This window comes from Phocoena sinus, chromosome 3, assembly GCF_008692025.1.
Source record: "Phocoena sinus isolate mPhoSin1 chromosome 3, mPhoSin1.pri, whole genome shotgun sequence".
Lineage (NCBI taxonomy): Eukaryota > Metazoa > Chordata > Mammalia > Artiodactyla > Phocoenidae > Phocoena > Phocoena sinus.
In genome coordinates this window covers 26,194,915-26,217,549 of record NC_045765.1, presented here as the reverse complement: position 1 = coordinate 26,217,549, position 22,635 = coordinate 26,194,915, and the positions used below count along the sequence as shown (strand labels likewise).

Here is a 22,635-nt window from a genome sequence, read left to right as displayed (position 1 = left end):
CATTCCAGCAGAGTCATCAAGAGAGGCTAGGAGCTGCAGGAACAGAAATAGCAAAACATTCAGGCATTGATCTGACCACTGGAGTTGTTCTCTCCAAAGAAAACTGACTGTCATGCTTATGGAGGGGGACAGGAGAGAGATCTAAAGTCTCCTGCTTTTCTGCAGCATTTCCCTGTTTCTGCTCTGACGTTCTACAAGGCTGTACTTGGTGGAGTATGGGGTCCGATCGACCCAATGTGGATTTCAGTTCTCCCAGTCACTGGCCGAGTGATAGCAGAAAAAAGTCACTTCACGTCTCTGAGCCTCTATTTTCTATAAAATTAAGAAGACATCTATTCCCTTATAAGATCATTGGGAAAATTAAAGGAGATCTATTCCTTACACACATGCCTGGCATATATTGGGTACCTGATAAATGATAGCTGCTATTATCTTCTTCTTATATTATTTTCATGATAATAATCTAAATTATTACTGGCATTCAAAACCGCAAAGAACATGAAAGAATGAGGATCTACTCCCCTTTTCTTTCTGTGCTTTCCCTCTTTGGAGAATGCATGCTAGCTAACCCTTTGCCATATTCATTCTCTCTCTCTGGCTCTCTCCCTCTGGCTCTGGCTCTGGCTCTGGCTCTCGTTCTCTCTCTCCCCCTTTTCAGTTCCCTGATAGGTTCCTGAGAGGGCTGGAAGCAGGGATTGTGAACTGCCAGATTTCATGCCCTGCTCTCATCCCTCTCTCCAAAAGCTTATCAAATATTAAAAGCTGTGAAATAGGAGGCAGGTTTTTAATCATTTTAATCACAGCCTTCCTCAGCCTGCTCAAAAGGGCTCGAAGGAATCGATTCAGAAGTGGTAATTATGCGTGCGGCCCCGTGCCAGGCTCCAGGTCAGCACTGGAGCGGGCACAAGCGACAGATGGCAGAGGCACCGGGGAGGGCTCCTCCCGGGTGGGGGCCCCCGAACAGGAGAAGCCTCATGGGAGGAAATGAAGCTAAGTCATCCCAGGTTAGGCATCGGGTTTTTAAATGCACACCAAAATCAATTGCAAATCAACTTACTTTTATTAAGGCCTCCTTAAGTGCCAGATGTTTTTAGCCTCATTTAACCCGCTAAGCAAGTCAGGGAGGTATTTATCATTATCCAATTTATACGTGAGGAAACTGAGGCTAAAAAATGTTAAGTAACGTCCCAAGGCCCATTAGAAAGTGGCACGGCCAGATATGTCCTGTTCTGGAGCCTGCACTTTGTCCTCTGGGCCTCCATCACCCTTGGGTTCGGGGGCCTGCTGCAGGGATGTCGGAGGGACTGCTACCCTAGATGCCCTGCCTCCCTCTTGCAGCCTCACTGTCTGTCCAGCTTTGCTCACCTCCCTCCCCCTCTCCCGCTGCAATATCTTATTCCCTCTGGCTTACTCTTGCCCTCCTCTGGCTCCTGGGATTTATCCACGCACTTCAGCCCCCCAGCGAGCCATTAATCCTTTTCCAACAGCTTACACATCACAGCCCAGCTGCTCACCCCGCTAGACTCATTTCTGGACAATCCTCCACCCCATCCACCTCCATACTACATACTCCCATGGGACCTAGCTTCGTGCAGTTCTCAGACACCTTTCTCTCTTGCCTTCTTGCCTTTGCACATGCTTTTACCCTGCCTGGAACAATGCACTGTGCCTCCCCCTCCAGGTCTCAGCCGAAACACCAGTTCTTCCTGGAAAGATGACTGACTCACTAGGCATTTCCCACCTCCATGATACCGCTATAGCTTTCTCCCTATGAAGGCAACCAGTCTTTTTGGCGGGGGGTGGGGGGGTGGGGGGGGATGACTTGTTTGCATTGCTGGGATTCCTCTGGCTGGCCAGTCTGAGAGGGCAGAGGGCACGTCTGCCTGATTCGCCACCGCAGTCCAGGGCCAAGCAGGGTACCCAGCGCAGAGCACGCATCAGGTAGACATTGGCTGAGTGCGTTACATGAATAAGGAGACTGGGCTTAAAGGTGGGGATTTCTGGAGGCTTAGAAAATAGGGCAGAGTCATAGCTCTGGGCCAGATGAGGCATGCAAGTGAGCAGGGATGGCCATTTGCATACAAAGTACCGTGGAATATTCTTCAATATCACAAGAAGATATGTTTTCCATCATTTTTCCTTGAAAAATGCATCCCTCTTGATCTATCTTTCATTTCCCCGCATTTAATAGAGATGTGAATACAGAGAACTATGTCTCTACTATAAGACAAATAGCACCTCACGCACAGTAATAAATGGCGACCTAAGTAGTCTACTTGTCAGAAAAGATGAAAGGGAGTGGGGCAGGGGATGGTGAGTAGAGGCACACGGACCCTGTCTAAAGGGATAGCTGCTTCTCAACCCCAGCCTGCTGTTACCCAGGGGAATGTGGCCAGATTTCCTGACTTTTCAAAAGAAGCTGGGAATAGACTATACGCATAATGTCCCAATTTTTAAGAGTTGCCTCAATTAAACAAACACATGTACGCACAGACACACATGAACGCACACACAAACAAAAACAAAACGAGCCCAATAAAACATCTGCTGAGAGGTTTTGGGTCTTAGATTGGAACTTCTGCACACATTTTCCTGCTGAGTAGAGAAAGCTCCTTGCAGATGGACCCAAGTGGGGGCCCCCCAACACCCGGAATCCACCAAATGCCTAGGGTTGTGTGCACCCCAAACGCTCCCTTCTTATGTTCACAATGCTTTCTTGAGGGTCCTGCAAAATCCCCACACCAAAGGAGAAATGTTTATAACCCAACCGGGCAGCACTTAAAAGATCAAGGCGTACATGGCATGCTGAAATCACTGGCACCTTGTTCCCGTTTCCACTCTGCTGTAGGATCAAATGCTTCCAGTTTCAATGATTAATCGCCTCTCAGTTTTCACCACAAGTTGTACAGTGTTATTGACTGGGACAGAAATATTCTCTGGAACAAATGCAAGTCTTGGGAGGGACTGCTGCTGGCCTGTGGCACCTGATTCAACCCACCCCTGAGACTGGGTGAGACTACCCCAGGCCCCCCATTTACAGATGGGGCTCAGGGAGGCTCAAACAACTACCCAACAACTCTCATTACTGTGACGTTATTAATGGCTACTATCTCTTGAATGCTTACTATATTCCGGGTATTGTGCCCAGCACATTACATCTACTATCTCATTTTTTTTGTTTGTTTGCGGTACATGGGCCTCTCACTGTTGTGGCCTCTCCCGTTGCGGAGCACAGGCTCCGGACGCGCAGGCTCAGCGGCCATGGCTCACGGGCCCAGCCTCTCCGCGGCATGTGGGATCTTCCCGGACCGGGGCACGAACCCGTGTCCCCTGCATCAGCAGGCGGACTCTCAACCACTGCGCCACCAGGGAAGCCCTACTATCTCATTTAAGCCTCATAACGCCCCTCATATATTTGGGGAGAAAGAGGACAAAGAACCTTGGCGGCAACATGACTATTTTACACACGAAGGAAATGAAGCAAAGAGAGGTTAAGTCCAAGGTCACACAGCTAATAAGCAATGAAGTAGAGAGTCCAGCTTGGTGATCAGGGCTCCTGCCTGAGCTCAGGCATCATTCTCTTACCTGAGCCCAGACACAGACCCACAGAGCCTTTTCCAAGCTGGCTGGGCAAGGAACGTTTTTTTGCAAAAGCTGCAGTTACTACAGTGTTTCTGTGGATGGTCTTGGGGTATTGCTGGTACTGTTCTTATGCACCTACTGTGTCACCTATGCTTGGGGATTGGGGAGGGAGATACTATGGAGGACTGAGGAAATCTACTCCAGCCGCCCTTGTATTTTTCTTTTTCCAGTTAAACATGGTGAGCTTGCTCTCCGGGAATTTTCCAAGGCTCTGCCTCTCAATTCAAATCCTTGGAGATATTCTCCAGGGTCTACGAATTCTCAAGGGTAACATCTTTTAAAATTTTTAAATTTCTCATTTAAATAGTAAATTATTTAAGCATCAGTTTAATATTCTAGATCATCGGTTGTAACCACCTTGTCACAATCTATGCCAAGAATCCGCAAAATACAGCTCATGGAACCAAATCAACGCCCAACCTATTTTTGTACGTCCTACAAGCCAAGAATTATTTCTACAGTTTTAAATCACTGGGGGGGGGATCAAAAGAATAATAATGTTTCATGACACTTGAGAATTTTGTAAAATTCCAATTTCGATGTCCATACCTAAAGTGTTATTGAAACACAGCAGCGCTCATTTGTTTGCCTGTTATCCAGAGCTACTTTTCCAATAAGACAACAGAGTAGAGTAGTCTCAACAGAGACCATCTGGCCCCCAAAGCCAAAAATATTTACTATTTGGCTCTTGACAGAAAAAATTTGGTGATCCCTGATTTATGCAATGTGATTCTGGTGTCCATATTTTCATTTATGCTTTTAACTGAGTTAGGCATCTGTTTATTTTGGAGGTTGTTTTGTTTTCACTTTTATTGTTACGAGCTAATAAGGAAAAAAAATAGAAGAACTTAGGTACCTTCTAGAGTGTCCTCATGTGATCGAGTACAATTTTCTGATAGTTCCAGGAGAAAGCCAAGAGAGAGTTGAGCCAGTATAGCATGAGGTAGACCAGCAGGCTGAAGTAAAATGTAAAAAAATGTCAACTCCACACCATAGTCACATTGCAGGCAGAAGTTCACTTTCAACCAAACCACCTCACATTAAACTAATGTTGTTAATTTGAAGTTTACTAGTTTTGCAGTCTTATTTGTGCTTAATTTGGAAATTTGTTTCTGTTTTATAGCTCAATAAGAGCTATAAGCGTAAGGATTTTTATACCTAGCTTTATGTTTGCCTATGTTAAGTAACATTATGATAAGAATAATTTGAGTCAACACTTACTGTTTTGAGTCAACAAAAGTGTTGAGTCAAGTGTTGAGTCAACACTTAATGTTTTCCCCTTTAATAGGGCATATGTTACTCAAGTTATAAGCAGGAAAAATGGATGCAAGAAGGGTCAATTACATTATATCTTTGAATCAGTATAAGCTAGTGTAAATTGCTACCTGCCACCCTGGCAGAAAATTCAGTCTCAGTTATTTTGGGAGGTCCCCTCCCCAGTTTGAGGAGAGTGGGGAGTGTCAAATAAAAACTCTAAGCTTAAGTTGGGACCAGGTTCTCCTTTTAGGGTGGTGACCATTTTTTGCTATTGCTCCTCTGTCTATACTGCATTTGTATGTGCCGATCCCCACCATTCATCCCTTAGGCTCTGTTGCTGAGTGGCTCAAAATTGCCCCTCACTTAGTCCTCCCACTTGCTTCCTTTCCACCCACTCAGCCCACTTTCCCTTTATTCTCTCTCCTTCTGGACAAAGGGAGCACAGTTTTTCTCAATAAGCCTTTAGAAGCACAGTGCTAGCTTGACTTTCCTGTGTGGGGCTGGGCAAAGGAGTCAGAGAGGACTGCTAACAATGGGCCTTTCTTCTTAAAAATTCACTTTATTACAACTGTTATATAAAAAACATAGTTTTCCTTCACTGAAAAGTTATACCCAGGCATTGACGATCAGAGAATGAATGGAGCTCTTTTAACCCTCTTCTGAGTTCCCCAGTGTATCAGTTAGCTATTGCTGTGTAACAAATCGCTCCAAATGTAATACCTTAAAACAAAATAAATTCTTTATTTTGTTCACAAGTCTGCAATTTGTGCAGGGCTTGTTTGTCTCTGTTCCATGTGGTGTCAGCTGAGGTAACTCAATTGGGGCCTGGAGGATCCACTTTCAAGATGACTCACTCACGTGGCTGGCAAGTTGGTACTGGCTGTCATCTGAGAGCTACAGTCAGGGGCCTGTTTCCCCTTTACATAAGCTTCTTGTTTGGGCCTCACAGTAGATAGTGACCTCAGGGCAGCCAGACTGCTTACAGCGTAGCTAAAGATTTCAAGAACAAGTATTCCAGCAAGCGCGGTGGAAGCCATAGTGCCTTTTATGATCTAGCCTCAGAAATCACATAGCATCACCTCCACCACACCTGTTGGCTGGTATTGTTGCAAAAGCCCACTCAGTTTCAGAGGCAGGGGCCATAGACTTTATCTCTCAATGGAGAAGCGGCAAGGTGCTAAAAGAGTATGTGGGATGGAAGCTATTGTTACAAGCATCTTTGGAAAACACAGTCAGTCACATCCAATTTAGCTTAGGATTGACCTTCCACCCTGACACAATTCCCTATCATATGTAAACTGCTTGGGCAAGTGACTTCAACTCTCCAAGCTTCTATCTCCTCCACTAAAGAGAGGACAAGTGAGTATTGCTTCAGGGTCGTGTTATGATCATTAAATGAGATAATATATAAAAAGTTAGCCTGATACCTGGCACAGAATACATGCCTGACAAAGGTTAGCTTCTTGCTCTCTTCCCCGACTTCATCTCAGCCAACCTGCACTGACTCAAAATGACATTCTTCTTGGCTGCCACCTTGGAAGCATTTTCCCTCAGAAAATGTGTCCGTGTATTCACAAATTTACAGGTTACACAAAGGTGTTGTTCAAACATTGCTGGGTTCTTGGTCTTTTCAAAGTAAACTCTTGTTCTCAAAGCTGCTGGCTGTGGGAAGGAGCCCTGCAGGAGTCCTTTTGCCCACACTCGGTCTATGGGTGAGGGAAATCCGGACCTCCCTCCAGTGGGGCTGATGGAAGTGGAAGGACCACCATATGTCTTTCCCAGAAGGGTGACTGAGTTCCGCTTCCGTCCCAGTTCCCCTGAGATTTTCCTGAAAACCCCCGTGGCTAGCCCAGTTGGGAGTGTTAGCACATCAGATCCCATGCTTTGGTGAAAAATGTAAACACAGACCTGATTTTTCATTTTAAATGAAGCCAAGCATATTGCTCCCAGCAGATGCCGAGTGACTCAATCTGTCCTCTCGGTTTTGAAGGGAACTGAAGAACAACATGGTAAAATAAAGCAAACAGCACATTTACTGGTTGATAAAATGCTGTTTTAGTCTACCCTGGCATTATATGGTGATTGCTGTGCAGCGAACATCTGTTATTAAATCCAGACTTCTGTTGCCTGGATACATTGAGTCAAAAGCTGGAACGAGTGAGAAATCCATTTGTGTGTCTGTTGCGTGTGAATGTCAGAGCTCATATGATGCCTTTGTCTTCATTCTAACTGAATCGTTTAATATGGAATGTCTCGCTTGTTAATTCTGACTCTGGGCCAATACTGTTTTCATTTGATTAAAAAGAGTTAAAGAAACCAAGAAACAGTATTCTCTCAGGTGCTCTAAGTAACTTTGTTGATTAATTTTTGGAGATGGCGTGGTGTATTTGAAAAAATTAGGATGCTTTTAAAGAGAATTCATACCAAATAACCCAATAATTGAAATTCTAGGTGTCTATCCCCAGGACACAAGGGAGATGAGCATATGTTTTTGAGGGCAAGGATGTTCAATGCAGTGTTACTTATAACAGAAAAAAAAAAAAAAAGAAAGAAAAAGTTAAAAGTCACCTAAATGCACATATGTCAAGAGCTTCATCTATATTGGCTGCAAATTCCATGTTCTTCCACATCACAACTTATTGTCAGCCCCCCGATAGACTTTACATTATTTACAACTTTATGCTATTCTAAAAAATGTTTCAGTGAATGACTTGGTACAGGTGTGATTACCTCCTAAGGATAGATCGCTAGGTGTGGAATTGTTAGGACAAAGTGCATATTATATTGTTTATTCCTTCAGTCAGCAAGTGTGTCTTGAGTGACACTGTGTGCTAGGCAGCAGTGCTCTACACTGGGGCCCAGTGGGGGAGAAAACGTCCCCACCTTCATGGAGCCAACAGAGTGAGAAGGGAGGAATGAAAGCTAGAGGGATCTCGAAGACAGAAGTGAGTGCTAAGGAGGGGACTGAGAATGGTGGAGAAGCTAGACAGGCACCTCTGAGTGCCACAGATCAGAGGGCATTGGAAGAATCACTCAGTGGTTCCCCAAAATGTGGTGCTGGGAAATGTGGTGCATTCACTCAGTCACCAAATATTTGTCGAATGCCTACTAATGCCAGGCTATGTTCCAGGCAATGAGAACCCAGAAATGACCATAACCAATAAGGTATCTTAAAGCAGAAAGAGATGGACAATAAACAAAACAAATTTCAAAAAATGGTAAACGCCATGGAGAAATTAAAGAGAACTGGGTAGGGGAGAGGTCTGCTTAGATAGACTGGGCAAAGAGAATCTCTATGAGGAAGGATGTTTGAGCTAAAAAACGAACATTGAGAGAGGGATAGTCATGAATAGACTGGGAGAATGAGATCTAGGCAGAAGGACCAGAAAGAGCAAAAACACCGAGGTGGGAATGAGCTTGGTATGTCTGAGGAGCAGAAAGATGGCCATGAGTGAAGCCTAGTGAGCTAATTTGAAAATGGCTTAAGTCTATCTGTCAGTAATTGTCACTATAATGCTGTGTAACAAGACACCCCAAAACTCAGCAGCGTACAATAAACTGGGACTAGAACCCAGGTATGAATCTCTCCAAACTATCTTCTCTTCCATCCATATTCACCACCTCTCTATGTACAACCTATCTGCTCTGAAAACCACAAGAGCCTCAGAATGTATCAAGTACATAAGAACTAGTCCTGCATCTAGATGCAATGGCTCTCAAACCCTAAGGAGCATGAAAAATACCTATTAAAACCCTCCTGCACTGTGGGTGGGAATGTAAATTGATACAGCCACTATGGAGAACAGTATGAAGGTTCCTTAAAAAACTAAAAATAGAACTACCATATGACCCAACAATCCCACTACTAGGCATATGCCCTGAGAAAACCATCATTCAAAAAGCGTCATGTACCACAACGTTCATTTCAGCACTGTTTACAATAGCCAGGACATGGAAGCAACCTAAATGTCCATCAACAGATGAATGGATAAAGAGGTGGCACATATATACAATGGAATATTACTCAGCCATAAAAAGGAACAAAATTGAGTTGTTTGTAATGAGGTAGTTGGGCCTAGAGTCTGTCATACAGAGTGAAGTAAGTCAGAAAGAGAAAAACAAATACCGTATGCTAACGCATATATATGGAATCTAAAAAAAAAAAATGGTACTGATGAGCCTAGTGGCAGGGCAGGAGTAAAGACGCAGATGTAGAGAAGGGACTTGAGGACACGGGGAGGGAGAAGGGTAAGCTGGGACAAAGTGAGAGAGTAGCATGGACATATATACACTACCAAATGTAAAATAGATAGCTAGTGGGAAGAAGCTGCATAGCACATGGAGATCAGCTCAATGCTTTTTGATGACCTAGAGGGGTGGGATAGGGAGGGTGGGAGGGAGATGCAAGAGGGAGGGGATATGGAGATATATGTATACATATAGCTGATTCACTTTGTTATACAGCAGGAACTAACACAACATTGTAAAGCAATTATACTCCAATAAAGATGAAAAAAATACCTATTAAGCTAGTTAAGTATATAATATCCTAGACCTTGTCCCCAAGAGTCTGATTTAGCCGGACGGCGGAAGCCCCAGGAATCTGCGTTTTCAAAAGTAACTGCACCTCGTTATGGTGAAGGTGGTTGATGTACCACTTCTGGAGAATCAACGATGAAAAGTTCACCAAAGACAGCCTTAGGCAGGCCAGAAAGATGACCCTGCCTATTTCCCTTCAGGGTTAAGCAGAAGCTGGCCCTGACCCCACCAGTTGCCAGTGTCATGAAGTACCCTTGGGCATTTTTAGCGAGCACATCTCTTCACTGTGATGCCATCTTCCTGGCCCAGCGGGGAAAGCCTGAGTTAATGGCATCTCCTGGGTATAATAAACCTCCCCTAGGGCTCTGGTCCCCGCTGAGCTCTGCTGGATCCTCTAGCATTTCAAAGTGAAGCTAGAGGTTCTTCAAACAGCTCGAGAGATTTCTTGGAAATCCAAGGCACCTCATCCCCTGCTCAGAGCTGGATTTGGCTCTTAGCTTGGAGGTGGGAAGACCTCCTGGGCCAGGACTTAAGAGTGGCTCACAAGGAATCAAAGCCAGCTTTCTCCACCTTCCTCTGACAGCCCTGTGTGCTTCTCCTCTGATCCGCTGCCAGAGTGGGGGAAGGCATCCCAAAAGCTCATTAACAGCTCACATACTTTGCCCTGAATCAGCTCTTAAACACCGTGGGATGAACAGCCCTAAACGAGAAAGAAAAAAAGTAAAATAATGAGTCTCTTACAAGTTCATAAATATCCCTGGTGCTTTCTGTCAGGCCAGGGTTTAGCCTTCTCTGCTCTAAACTTTATTTTCTGAGCCTCTAAGGAGAGTTGGCTATTGGTCCCTTGGCCATTAATTGCTTAGGTGTGCTGACCCCCTCCAAACCCCTCCACCACAACACACTGGTCCATATCCCACTCCATAAGTGACAGAACTGCTCCCAGGGATCTGCACCTTCTTAGAAACACTACTGGATAATTATTTCTTTAGTCTGTACTGACAGAAATACCATCTCTAGGAAGACAGAGTGGTAATAACTAACATTACTTGAGCATTTCCTGCGTGTATTTTGCATGCATTATCCAACTTAATCTTTGTAATAACCCCATGAGGCAAGTACTGTTTTCACTCTCATTGCCAGACAAAGCATTTGAGGTTCTGAAAAGCCCTTCATGCAAGGTCACACAGAGCTGAGGTCCGAATCCAAGTCATTTGACCCTAGGACCCCTCACCAGCTACCTCACCAGCTGCCACTTCACATTGCCTTGAGCAGACCATGCCTACATGACTCCATTCAAGTTGGATGTTGACATAGACAACTCCAGGCATATCCAGGGCATGGATACTCAGAACCACATCACGTAAGGAATAGTGGCAGGACTTGAAGATGTTTTAACGTGAAGACCAGGTGGTCTCATGGCAGGGGTTGAGCAAGGGTATAGAGGCATAAAACATGAAAAGTAACTGCAGATACCTGATGATCTATTAAGAGACAAAAGGATTAGATGGCCCTGTATGAGCCCAAGAGTTACAATGTCCAATGAGGTGAAGTAATGCCAGGATATAAGAAAAAGCTTTCACATACTCAGAAGTGTCCAAAAAAGTGTTGGACTGCCTTGGGAAGTCTTGGGAATCTCCCTGTCATGGGAGGCATACAGGCAGAGACTTGGCAATGTCTTGTATAGAGGGGTCTCAATGTCAGATGACACAAATAACTTTTGAGGCACTTTTGATCCTGAGTATATGTGATTCGGTTGTGATTTGCTGGAGCCTCATCTCAAACAGCATTTTACGTTGTCATTAAAATGCCTAACACAGACTCCTTCTTAATAAGCCTAAAGATAGGCATCATCACTCCTAGATGATGTCTTCTTGGCCTGGGATGCAAAATTCTGTGGGCTTACTTCATATCTAATCCTTATCAGGTGATGTGTCATGAATCACGGATTATTGGAACTACACGAGACCACAGAGCTAATGATACAGGTGAAGAAACTGAGGCCTGGAGACAACAACTAACTTGTCCCAGGTCACAGAGCTAGCAAGTGCCATGTTGGGCTGGATTCAGGACTCCAGATCCCGAGCTTACTGCTACACTCCCCACACCACAAGGCCTCCTAGAGTATCAGAGTATGAAGGGCCCTTAGCAATCTTCTCGATCTGCAATGACAAATAGGATTCACTTCCCTCTGCCAACTTGTAATTCATTGGTCGTGATTTCCTCAAGAGCTGTTTCAGAAGGATTCTGGGGCCACATCTGGGTTCAGTGGAAAAGAGATCTGTGAATCATTTATGATGGCTGCCTTGGGCATAGGTGGGAAAGTAACCACCTGTGTGCCAAGGCTCCTTGAGCTCATTCATCTCAGTGGCTTTCTGGGTGTGCAAGCTGAGCTCTCAAGAAGTGATATGAACATTGCAGAAGAGATTATGAGGTGAGATGAGGCCTTAGCCACCTCATTTATGAAAATGATTTAAGGATCCTTGTACGATGATTAAACCCACCTATGGAATGAGAAAGATACACAGCTGCCTTAAGCCCCAACAATATAGAACAGATGACAGGTAGATGGTTTGAATAACAATTTCTAGGTCATCTTGACTAAGGTGCTTTGCCCTGGGTGGCAGGTGGCTCCACCCCTTACATGTTGGGAAGTCATAAGCAGGTACTTCTCCCGGATCCTTTTGCTGATCGGTAAAATGAGGGTTAAGGTTTTTCTCTCAGGGTTGCCATTGAAGAACAGAGAAAATATAAGTACTCAGCACAGCCTAACACTTAGCAGTTGCTCAATAAATAGTAGCAAGTACTAGCAATATAATATCGCATCTACCCCTTCTCTCTGTGTTAGCATCTTTCCAGGCTGTTAAAGGGTTAGCAGCAATGGCTACCCAAAAACAGATTGCCACGGGACACATAGGTCATCAACTCCAGATTATTGGTCTGGGGCAGATTTTTGGAGTCCCTTGTTGCCAAAGAGTTGGGGACTAGCTTTCCAGCTGACTGAGAAAGGGAAAGCCAGGAGGGAAGACCAGAAAATCCAAGGGTAGACCTCTTAGCCCCATAACACCTTTCACCTTCCAGTCCTCCTTGGGGATTCTCCAAGTCTACACTCCTGGTCCTAAATGTAGGGGAAGAGCCAGGGACAATGAGTGTGAAGTTTACTGCAGGCTGGATGCTGAAGGATTACACGTTTCCTTGAATTACAAGGGAGCAGTCTGCCTCCCAAGCTTGCTATTCCCAAATTTATCAAAGCACAAAGCATTTTTTAAAGACCCCTTCATGAACTGATCAAATGTACTTGACAACAGAGCCAGCAGGCCAGTCAGATCAAGTCTTCACAGCCCCTGAGAAGTTGCCTACACGATGGAAATGACAGTTCTCAGAATCTGTGGGTAGGAGGGATTTAACTCCACGAATGGGGAAGGGAAAACAGGAAAGCTAATATTTACCGAGCGCCTACTATGTGTCAGAGGGTTTACAGAACATTATCTCATTTAATCCTCACAACAAAAACACTTAATAATACTTCCGTTTAGCAATAATAGTTAGCTGTGAAATGGCTGAGATTTGCAATACTAATAGACACCAGCTACTTTGCATATGTAGTGAGCAAACAGCAGCCCTCAAATTCAGGGGAGGAAGAAATGTAGTTTTTATATCACTCAATTTCATATCCATTTTGAGCCCCCAGCCCTTTGGGTAGCAGGACCTTAACCTCTGTCTTTTCAGTTTCTCTCCCAACTTCTTTCCCAAAAGCTGCATCTAAGTTTGGGGCCGGAGCTGGGAGCGGGGACAGAGGAGCTCATTCTGGGTCAGTGCGTCAGCGGGGGTTCAGGACACCCAGCTCGGTTGCCCTCATCTACCTCAGCAAATGCAGAGACGTCCTCATTCCCATCCAGTCCTGGGCAGTTATCAGTGCCTCCTCTCTGTCCCACCCCAAAGGTGGGCTCATCAGGGCTACCCACCCGCCTGCCAGCACCTCCAGGCAACGCTTGGGGACTGTCCACTGCTCTGGGCACTGTGCCAGGGCATGCGCGTGCTGGGAGGCTGCCTCAGCCTGTCTTCCTAGGATCTCTGCTGCTCCCGTGCCGGGCTGTTTGCAGAAACCCCAGCACCCAGCCTGTTTTTCAGTTGCATTCTTATCTCCAAACTGACTTAGGGGTTCTCTTTCCTCCCCTCCCTTCTCAGTGACCACAAACATCTTAGTTTTCTTCTTCCCTCCCCTCCTTGCCTTGGTTTAAGAGAAGCTTTATTGAACTTGAGGGCAGAAGAGGCTGCCTCTTCCTCTGTTCTTCAAAATCTATTGTTTTGGGCACAAAATGATCTCCAGGGCTCAGGCACCTGAGGCTTAATAAACTGAAAATCTTTCTCACCTTTCCGGTTGCATCTCCCACCCCAATGAGCAAATGAGCAAACGGGGGGAAAGCAATGAGAAAACCCCAAAATGTTATCTCGCAGTATTCATGAGCTCTAATCCTCCAGTAGCCCTGTGAGGTCAAAATAATTGTCCTTATTTAACCTTCAGGATGTGGATGCTCAGAATGGACATTTGCCTTGTCTGAGGTCTCACAGGGTAAGCAGTGGCACTGGGATGGGCCCAGAGTCCCCATCTGGCTGACTCTATTACCTGAAGATGGAATCTGGGTTGTGCCAGCTCAGGTGATAAGTAGAGGCTGCCTGAGGAATCGCTTTGAGAATTTTGAGGCTGCATCTGAACTCGCTGAGTAGAAAAGTGCTGTGATCCATTAGTAATGTCTGCCATGGGCACTGGACAGGACAGCAGCCTTCCATGGGCTGCCAGTGCCAAGCCACATTCCCTAGACTCTGTGCGTCTTAGACATTCTATTCGCATCTGTTGGCTAGATAAATTAATGAATGCATGGACTCCTTCATTAGTGCTAGATTTAGAGAAGGGGCTTGAGGCAGGAAGTGAGAGAGGCTGCTCACGGTCGATTCACAGTGGTCTTGGGAGGCCAGGCTGGACTGTTAGAGATAAGAATGGCAGGAGGGATTGGGACTTGAACTTGGAAGAGCTTGGAATTCCAAACTCAGAAGCCTGTGAGTTGCGAAAGGTTTGGGCTCAGGGGAATAACGTAAGAAAAGCTGCACTTAACAGCAGGGGGCAGCGAACAGTTGAGGCTGAAGGACCAGCCTGGAGAGCTTTGTAATCTGTGTGAGGTGTGGGGGAGATGCCCAGCCCATGGGAGAGGAAGGTCACGGTGACAAGGACAGGAAGATGTGGAGAGACAACTCACAGGTCTCGGAGGCTGGCGGAGGGCTCTTTTCCCTAGTGACTCACATGTTCCTTCTTTCTAGCTGAATTTCAGTTTTATTTTCAGCTCTAATCAGTGATAACAGAGAGATCCAGGTGCTTTCTTTCCCTTGCTCCACATTTCCCTCTGCAACCTCCTGGAACCTAACGATTCCCCATCCTCCCAAAGAAAAGAAGTTGACAGCCTGGAGCAGAGCGGCCTGTGGCTTCATGACTGTCATCACGGTGGCCCCCATTTACTGAGTGCCCTCAGTGTCCAGCACAGGGTCAACCCTTCATGGGCATTATCCCCTTTAATCCCCAGCAGCCCTAGGAGCTAGGAACTACTAGTATCCATATTTTGCAGATGAGAAAACTGAGATTCAGAAAGGCATAGTAACTTGCCTAAGGTCACATCACCAATAAGTAGTAAATCCAGAAACAAAAATCGTTTTTTAAAATAAAATCTGGGGCTTCCCTGGTGGCGCAGTTGAGAGTCCGCCTGCCAATGCAGGGGACACAGGTTCGTGCCGCGGTCCGGTAAGATCCCACGTGCCGCGGAGCGGCTGGGCCCGTGACCCATGGCTGCTGAGCCTGCGCGTCCGGAGCCTGCGCTCCGCAACGGGAGAGGCCACAAGGGTGAGAGGCCCATGTACCGCAAAAAAAATAAAATAAAATAAAATAAAATAAAATCTGAGTTCAAAGCTAGCTTCCTTAACAATATGCCTCTGGCCTAATTAAGCCATAACATTTCACAGGTGGAAGTGTCCTTAGAGACTATCTAATCCAACTCCCTCACTTTCCAGAGGGGAAATCTGAGGCTCAGAGAGGGGACGGGATTTGTCCAAGGTCACCAGTGAGTTAGAGGATGAGCTGGGACTTGAACCCAATAGAGGAAGGAAGCATGACTCTGCAGCCTGTTGGTTGTTGATATCCTCTCCCACATTTCACCACCTTCTTCCCACCCCCAGCCCCCATTGGATGTTGACCAGGTGCATCCTGACACCTAGCTCCCTGGCAAGGCCTTAACAAGGACTGAATTCATGACGTCTCTCCAGCCTTTCAGCCCCTGAGCTCCCCATCCTCCTTGCTCAGAGATGTTCAACTCCACCAGCATGTTTCCCAGGCACACCCTTCCTGCCTGTTACCCGTGAACATATCAGCCCCGCCTCTCATTCCTGCGGCAGAGATGGTTCTGTTGTCACTAGAGCTATAGTGCACCCAGCGGCATTTAGAACTCAGCTCGTGATGGCATAGTGAATGGAGGAAATTAGAGCTGAATGCATCCATGGCGAATATTCCTCCCAGGGTAGACGGGGCCATCGGCTGAGTGGCCCATGACGGATGTCCACATGGGACCCACTTGCAGGGCCACCTTCACTCCTTTAAGGAGCAGGCCTGTCTCCCAGGCTGGCCATGCTTCAGATCGCTCTCCATCCTAGACCATGGACCTCCTGAGCCCTGTCTTGACGGAGCTGGTGTTTCCACATGTCTCCGACAGTGCCTCTCAAGCAAGCAACCTTGACCCTGCAGTTAGGGAGGCTGGAGAGCATAGCGGTTGATTGCACAGCCTCTGATGTCACATGAATCTACTTTCAAGTTCCAGCTTTCCTCCTCACTGCTGGTCAAGCTGGTCAATGTCCCTGAGTCTCAGTGCCCTCGTCTGTAAAAGGGGAAGAATTAATCCCTATCCCATGGTGTGGTCATGTGAATTAAATGGGATCATGTGTGTGTTTGGCACGGTTCCTGGTACATAGTAGGTGTTTAATAAACGATTGCAATAATAATAATAGCAATAATAGCAGTTACTTCTTTATAGCCTTCACAGCACTTTGCGTATATTAGGTGCTGTAGTAAGGTGTTGAGATTAAGATGCCGCTCCTGCTGCTGCTAACTGATGATCATGATTGACGGTGGTGGGGAGGAGAATAGATGAGAATGTAAAAGCCCTAATGGGCCTTAGAAATCACAGGGCAGCAGTCTGTTGCAATAGAAATTGCATGAACTTTGCAGCCAGACAGTTGAACTTAAATTTATTACCCATCTGTGTGACCAGGGGAAGTAACCTCATCTCTCTTAGTCTGGGCCTCAGTCCCTCATCTTCTATAGGGCTGCTGGCAGGAGTAAATGAAGCCATGCTTCTAAAAAGTGCTTAGCCCAGTACCTGGCCTAGTAGACGTACAATTTCGAGTAGGCATTGCTGTTATTATTATTATTTTTTTTTTTTGCGGTACGCGGGCCTCTCACTGTCGTGGCCTCTCCCGTTGCGGAGCACAGGCTCCGGACGCGCAGGCTCAGCGGCCATGGCTCACGGGCCCAGCCGCTCCGCGGCATGTGGGATCTTCCCGGACCGGGGCACGAACCCGTGTCCCCTGCATCGGCAGGCGGACTCTCAACCACTGCGCCACCAGGGAAGCCCCATTGCTGTTTTTTTGTCAGTACATTTCTGGTCTCCCCAACCCATGGGTCAGCACTCCCCTTGAGAGCAGGTTGTACACTGCTCTGTACGTGGTCCTTGAGGACAGGGGCAGAACAGTTATCCAACAGCTATTCATGGAGCAGTGTCTGTGTGCCTGCCACTACGCTCAGCACACGGAGGGGACGAGAACAGACAGGATATTGGCCTTCATGGAGCTCACAATCCAGTGGGGAAGACGGATGAATGACAAGTCTGTAATTACAAGTGGATGCTCAGAAGGAAACCAAAAAGTTGCATGATACGGAATAATGTGGGATGGGGCGGTGGGTGTTAGTTTCCTATCACTGCTGTAACAAATTGTCACAACTTTAGTAGCTTAAAACAGCACACATTTATTATTTTACAGTTTTAGAGGTCAGAAATCAGAAATGAGTCTTAAGGGGATAAAGTCAAGGCGTTGCAGGGCTGTGTTCCTTCTGGAGTCTCCGGGGGAGAGGGCATTTCCTCGCCATTTCCAGCTTCTAGATGCTGCCTGCATTCCTCATCTCATGGCTTCTTCCTCTATCTTCAAAGTGCATCACTCCAACCTCTGCCTCTGTCATCACATTGACTTTCTCTGACTCTCATCCTCTTGCCTCTGATAAGGACCATCCTGATTACGTTGAGCCAACCTTGATAATTCCAGGAACTCTCCCCATCTCGGGATCCTTAATTTAATCACACTGCAAGATCTCTTGACGATGTAAATAACAGGCTCCAGGGATTAGGGCATGGACATCCTTAGGGGGCCATTATTCAGCCGAGCACAGGGGGAATCTACTTTAGGTAGGTCCTGTTCTGGACATCACCATGTTCAGCACATAGCAGAGACCATGAATGAATGAATGAATTAGTGAATGAATGAATGGACAAATGACAGAGAAAGAGAGAGGGAGAGAGACAAAGCCAGCCTGTTCCAAGCAGTCCAGACTTGAAATGGGCTCTCATGGGTCCCCTGAGAACCTGTTGCTTTGCTCATAGATCTGCCCTTGGGCATCAAGGGTCAGACCCACTGGAGAATTAAACCTTTCAAGTTCATAATGTAAAAAATTCAATGCCCTGGAGCTGAAAGTCAGGGAGGGACCTAAGAAACCAGCCACGTACTGAGCCCTCATCTGGGTGTTTCATAGAGTTCATGGTCCTCAGTTTCAACAGCCACTGTAGTCTCCATTTCTCAGAGGAGGGACTGAGGCACAGAGAGGTGCAGTCACTCACCCGAGGCCACACAGCCAGTGAGTGGCAGATCCACTGAGGCTTAATGCCAGCTGCCTGGCTGCAGGGCCAGTGCTCTTATTTCCATCCCACACATTTAATAAACCCACTCCTGGGGCCACCCAGCATTGTCCTCAAGGGGACTTCCTATTTCCCGGCTGGATTCTATGTATGATTCGTTTCTTGCAAGATTTTAAAAAGCAAGTATCGGCTTGTGATGGTGCTTGTCACTCACTCACACCTAAGGCAATGCCCTCTATTGTTTTACTAGGTGGTGTCAGTAGGAGGGCAGCCTCAGACCAGGACCGAGGGAGACACACACACACACACACACACACACACACCTGCCTTCCTTCCTAAACCCTCAGCTCCCTGAATGAGGCTCCTGGCACAGCTCCCCTAGGGAAGGAAATGCAAGAGGTCGCCAAGGGAGCCCAGTAGCTTTGCAGAGCAAACCACTCCCTGTTCCATGTCCATATCTAGACTGTTTCCTGTGACTCAGTCTGACTACAAATGGCCACAGGTCGAGGACCAAGGTCAGCCCAAGGAGAGAAGGGATGTATAGAGCAGAGGCTCAGCATCCAGGCCTGGGAGTTAGACCAGGGCTCTTTTACCTTCTCTGCTTCTTGCTGATGGCCTCGAGTACATTGTTTCTCCTCTCTGACCCTCAGTTTTCCCATCTGATAAAATGGGTATAATAATGGTGTCTACCTCTTCAATTAAAATTAGATGATACTTTCACGTCAGCATTAGTGCAGTTCCTAACACCTAAAAGGTACCAAATAAGTGGTATTTGTTATTACCTAATTTAATTAGGTATTCAGAGTCTCAAATTAATAAATTTACATATTTACCGAGTACCTACTCTGTGCATACCCTACACTGGGGATGATGGGGGCTGTTTATTTTAGACAGGGGTCCAGGGAAGCCCCCTCGGAAGAGATGACGTGGGAGCACAGACCAGAATGAGAGGAGTATATGCAGGTACTTGATGACTGTACTTAAATTAGTCTTTTTTGTGGGCAGAGGATGGCCTGGGAGCCCATTGACCTTCAACATAAGTCGTGAGGCCTGGCCCAGAGCAGAAGCCTCTGCAGTCAGACAGTCGAGGGTTCAAATCTCAGCTCTGCTACTCTCTAGATGCATGGCTTCGAGTGGCTGGCCTTACCTCTCTGAGCGTCTCTTTCCTCCTCTGCAGCATGGGGTCGGGGATGGGTACTGGCATCCAGTACACGCTCTGTAATTGGTGAGTGCTGGTATTCATATTATGCGATGCAAGTCTGGCAACTTGGAGCAAGTAGTGATGACCTTGAGTGTGGATAAGAGGCAGCTGGAAACCTTCACACTTCCCTTGGCCGGCCTGGGAGAGACCAGGGGAGCTGCCATCCCAGAGCACCCCGATCCCGGCTTTGGCCTAAGTCACTCCGCTCCTGGCACATATCAACCACTGTGATAGTTGCCAGCTGCAGCTCCTGAAGGGAAGGCTTGGGGACCAGGGAGCCACATCCTGCAAACTGAACTTAAGTGCTAGGAGGCAAAGCAAAAGGACTGTGGGCAAGCAAGTCTGAGTCAGAAATGAGATCCCCAGTGACCGGATGGCTGACTGCAGCTGAAATGTTCTCATCCAACTGCCGAGGCTTAGTGGCTGGGCTCTGGTTTATGGTTTGGTGATGGTCAGTGTTGGGGGACACTGGGTTCGAGGGTGATGGGAGGGATGGGAGAGGTTCCAGTTTCACTCCAAACTGCCTCCACCCCCAGCTCATCACCAACCTGACGGGGCAGGATTTACTATTATCACGACCACTCCTAAGACTATCTGTATTTTAAATGATAGGGTCCCCTGCCCGACTGTATTAGTCCTATTATTTTAACAGTACATATGCTGTAACAAACAGCCCCACAGTTTCAGTGGCTGAAGATGGTAACAGTTTACTTCTCACCAGTGCAGCTCAGAGTGGAGGGGGCAGTGCATCTATGCCTCTGCTCCATGCAGGCTCCTTCCATCTGTGGTCCCTCCCTCTTCTGTGTCTTCTAAGCCCTCTCCCTTATGCGGCTGGATGGGGAAAGGGAGGCTGGATTAGCCTGAGCGGTTTGTATGGAGCGGGCCTGGAGGAGAAGACAACACGGATACGGAGGAGTTTTTCTAGGTTCTGTCAGGCTGACCACCACATTCATGGAGAATGTGCTGAGGTGTCACCCCCTTTAGGTAGCGTTCTCTGCCCCCCTCCACCTTCCCAAAGCAACCCGAGGTGTGTGTGTGCACACGCACACACACACACACACACACACACACACACACACACACATCAGGCACGCTTTGTGCTTCCCCCACGCCCTAGGCTGAACTCCAGCATAGCACATATCACAGGGAGTGATCATCACCTGCCTATATGTCCTTCTTCTCAGTAAAGTCTGAGCCACAGGGAGGCAGGAGCTGTGTTCCCAGAACCGGGACTGTGGTGGACGCTCTGTTTAGTTTGTTTGAGAAGGAGGGAGGGGCTTCCCTGGTGGTCCAGTGGTAAAGAATCCACCTTCCAATGCAGGGGACGCGGGTGATCCCTGGTCGGGGAACTAAGATCCCACATGCTGCAGGTCAGCTAAGCCTGTGAGCCACAACTACAGAGCCCATGTGCCCTGGAGCCTGCACGCCACAACTAGGGGGAGAAAACCCTCACACCACAACTAGAGAGAAACCCCTGTGCCGCAACGCAGCCAAAGAAATAAAGAAAATAAATAAATAAAATCTTCAAAAAAAAAAAAGAAGGGGAAAAAAAAGAGGAGAGAGAAGTAGCACTTGTTGAGATCTCTCAATTCTTTTTTTTCAATGGTGGTAAAATATACATCACAGGAAATTTACCATCTTAACCATTGCTAAGGGCACAGTTCAGTACCACTGAATACATTCACATTGTACAGCCATCACCACCAACCATCTCCAGAAGGTTTTCATCTTGCAAAACTGAAACTGAAACCCATTAAACACTAACTCGCCATTCCCCCTCCCTCCAGCCCCAGGAAACCCATTCTACTCTCTGTCCCTGTAAGTTGCGCTACGCTAAGGACCTCATGTAAGTGGACTCATACAGTATTTGTCTTCTTGGGAGTGGCTTATTCACTCAGCATAATGTCTTCAAGGTTCATCCAGGGTAGCGCACGGGTCAGAATTTCCTTCTTTTTTGATTAATATTCCATTGTATGTATATATACCACATTTTGTTTATCCATTCATCCCTGAATGGACACTTGGGTTGCTTCCGCCTTTTGGATGCGGGCTATTGTGAATAATGCTGCTATGAACACGGATATACAAATATCGTTTGAGTCCCTACTTTCAGTTCTCCTGCGTATATACCCAGAAGCGGAATTGCTGGATTATATGATCATTCTGTTTTTAATGTGAGGAACCACCATACTGTTTTCCATAGCAGCTGTACCATTTTACATTCCCACCAGTGGTGCACAAGGGTTCCAATCCAATTTTACCACATCCTAACCAACACTAGTTATTTTATGTTGTTTGACAATAATTATCTTAATGGGTGTGAGGCGATATCTCATTGTGGTTTTGCTTTGCATTCCCCTGATGATTAGTGATGGTGAGCATCTTTTCATGTGCTTATCGGCCCTTTGGGTATCTTTTTTGGAAAAATTCTAGTCCCTTCAATTCTTTATAAATATTATCCCCATTGCTTGTAACAGCCCAATGAGATGGGTATTATTATGCCCATTTTACACTTAAGCAAACTAAGCCCTCAAAAAAACCCAAGTGACTTATCCAAGGTCATGTGTGACGTAGAAAGTGACAGGGCTTATATTTAAACACCAACCCTCCTCTTTCCAAACACTAAGCACATTCTATGAAGGCGACCATTATTACACCATTATTAGCATGTTGACTTACCTGTTGTCCTCCCTGTCCCACCCACACGTAGACTGTGCGTGCCTGGAGATCAGAGACCGTTTCTTAATTGTCTTTGACGCAGTGGCGGGCACATGTAAGAATATATGAAATGTTGAATGAGTAGATGCAGGCCCAGGGCTACACCCAAAAACTGCATGCCATGACTTGGAAGGCTTGACTTAGCCACTCCAAATCTAGGTTTCCTTATCTACAAGATGGGGATAGAAACTCAACCCTCCGTGGCCTGTTGGAAGGTCGGAACTAATACCTCTGCCAAGTGCCAAGCATGGTGCCTGGTGTATCTCGGTTGCTGACTAAATAAATGGTAGAAACCAAGAACAGTGCCATGCTATGGGGTGTCGGTGAATGCCAGACAAA

General features: G+C 46.6%; 1 protein-coding gene across 4 annotated transcripts in view; it reads left to right on the top strand.

The window, feature by feature from the left end:
- Window positions 1-22,635, top strand: part of KCNIP1 (potassium voltage-gated channel interacting protein 1) — a 356,720-nt gene that overhangs the window by 192,963 nt on the left and 141,122 nt on the right. The gene's annotated exons all lie outside the window — the stretch shown is intronic.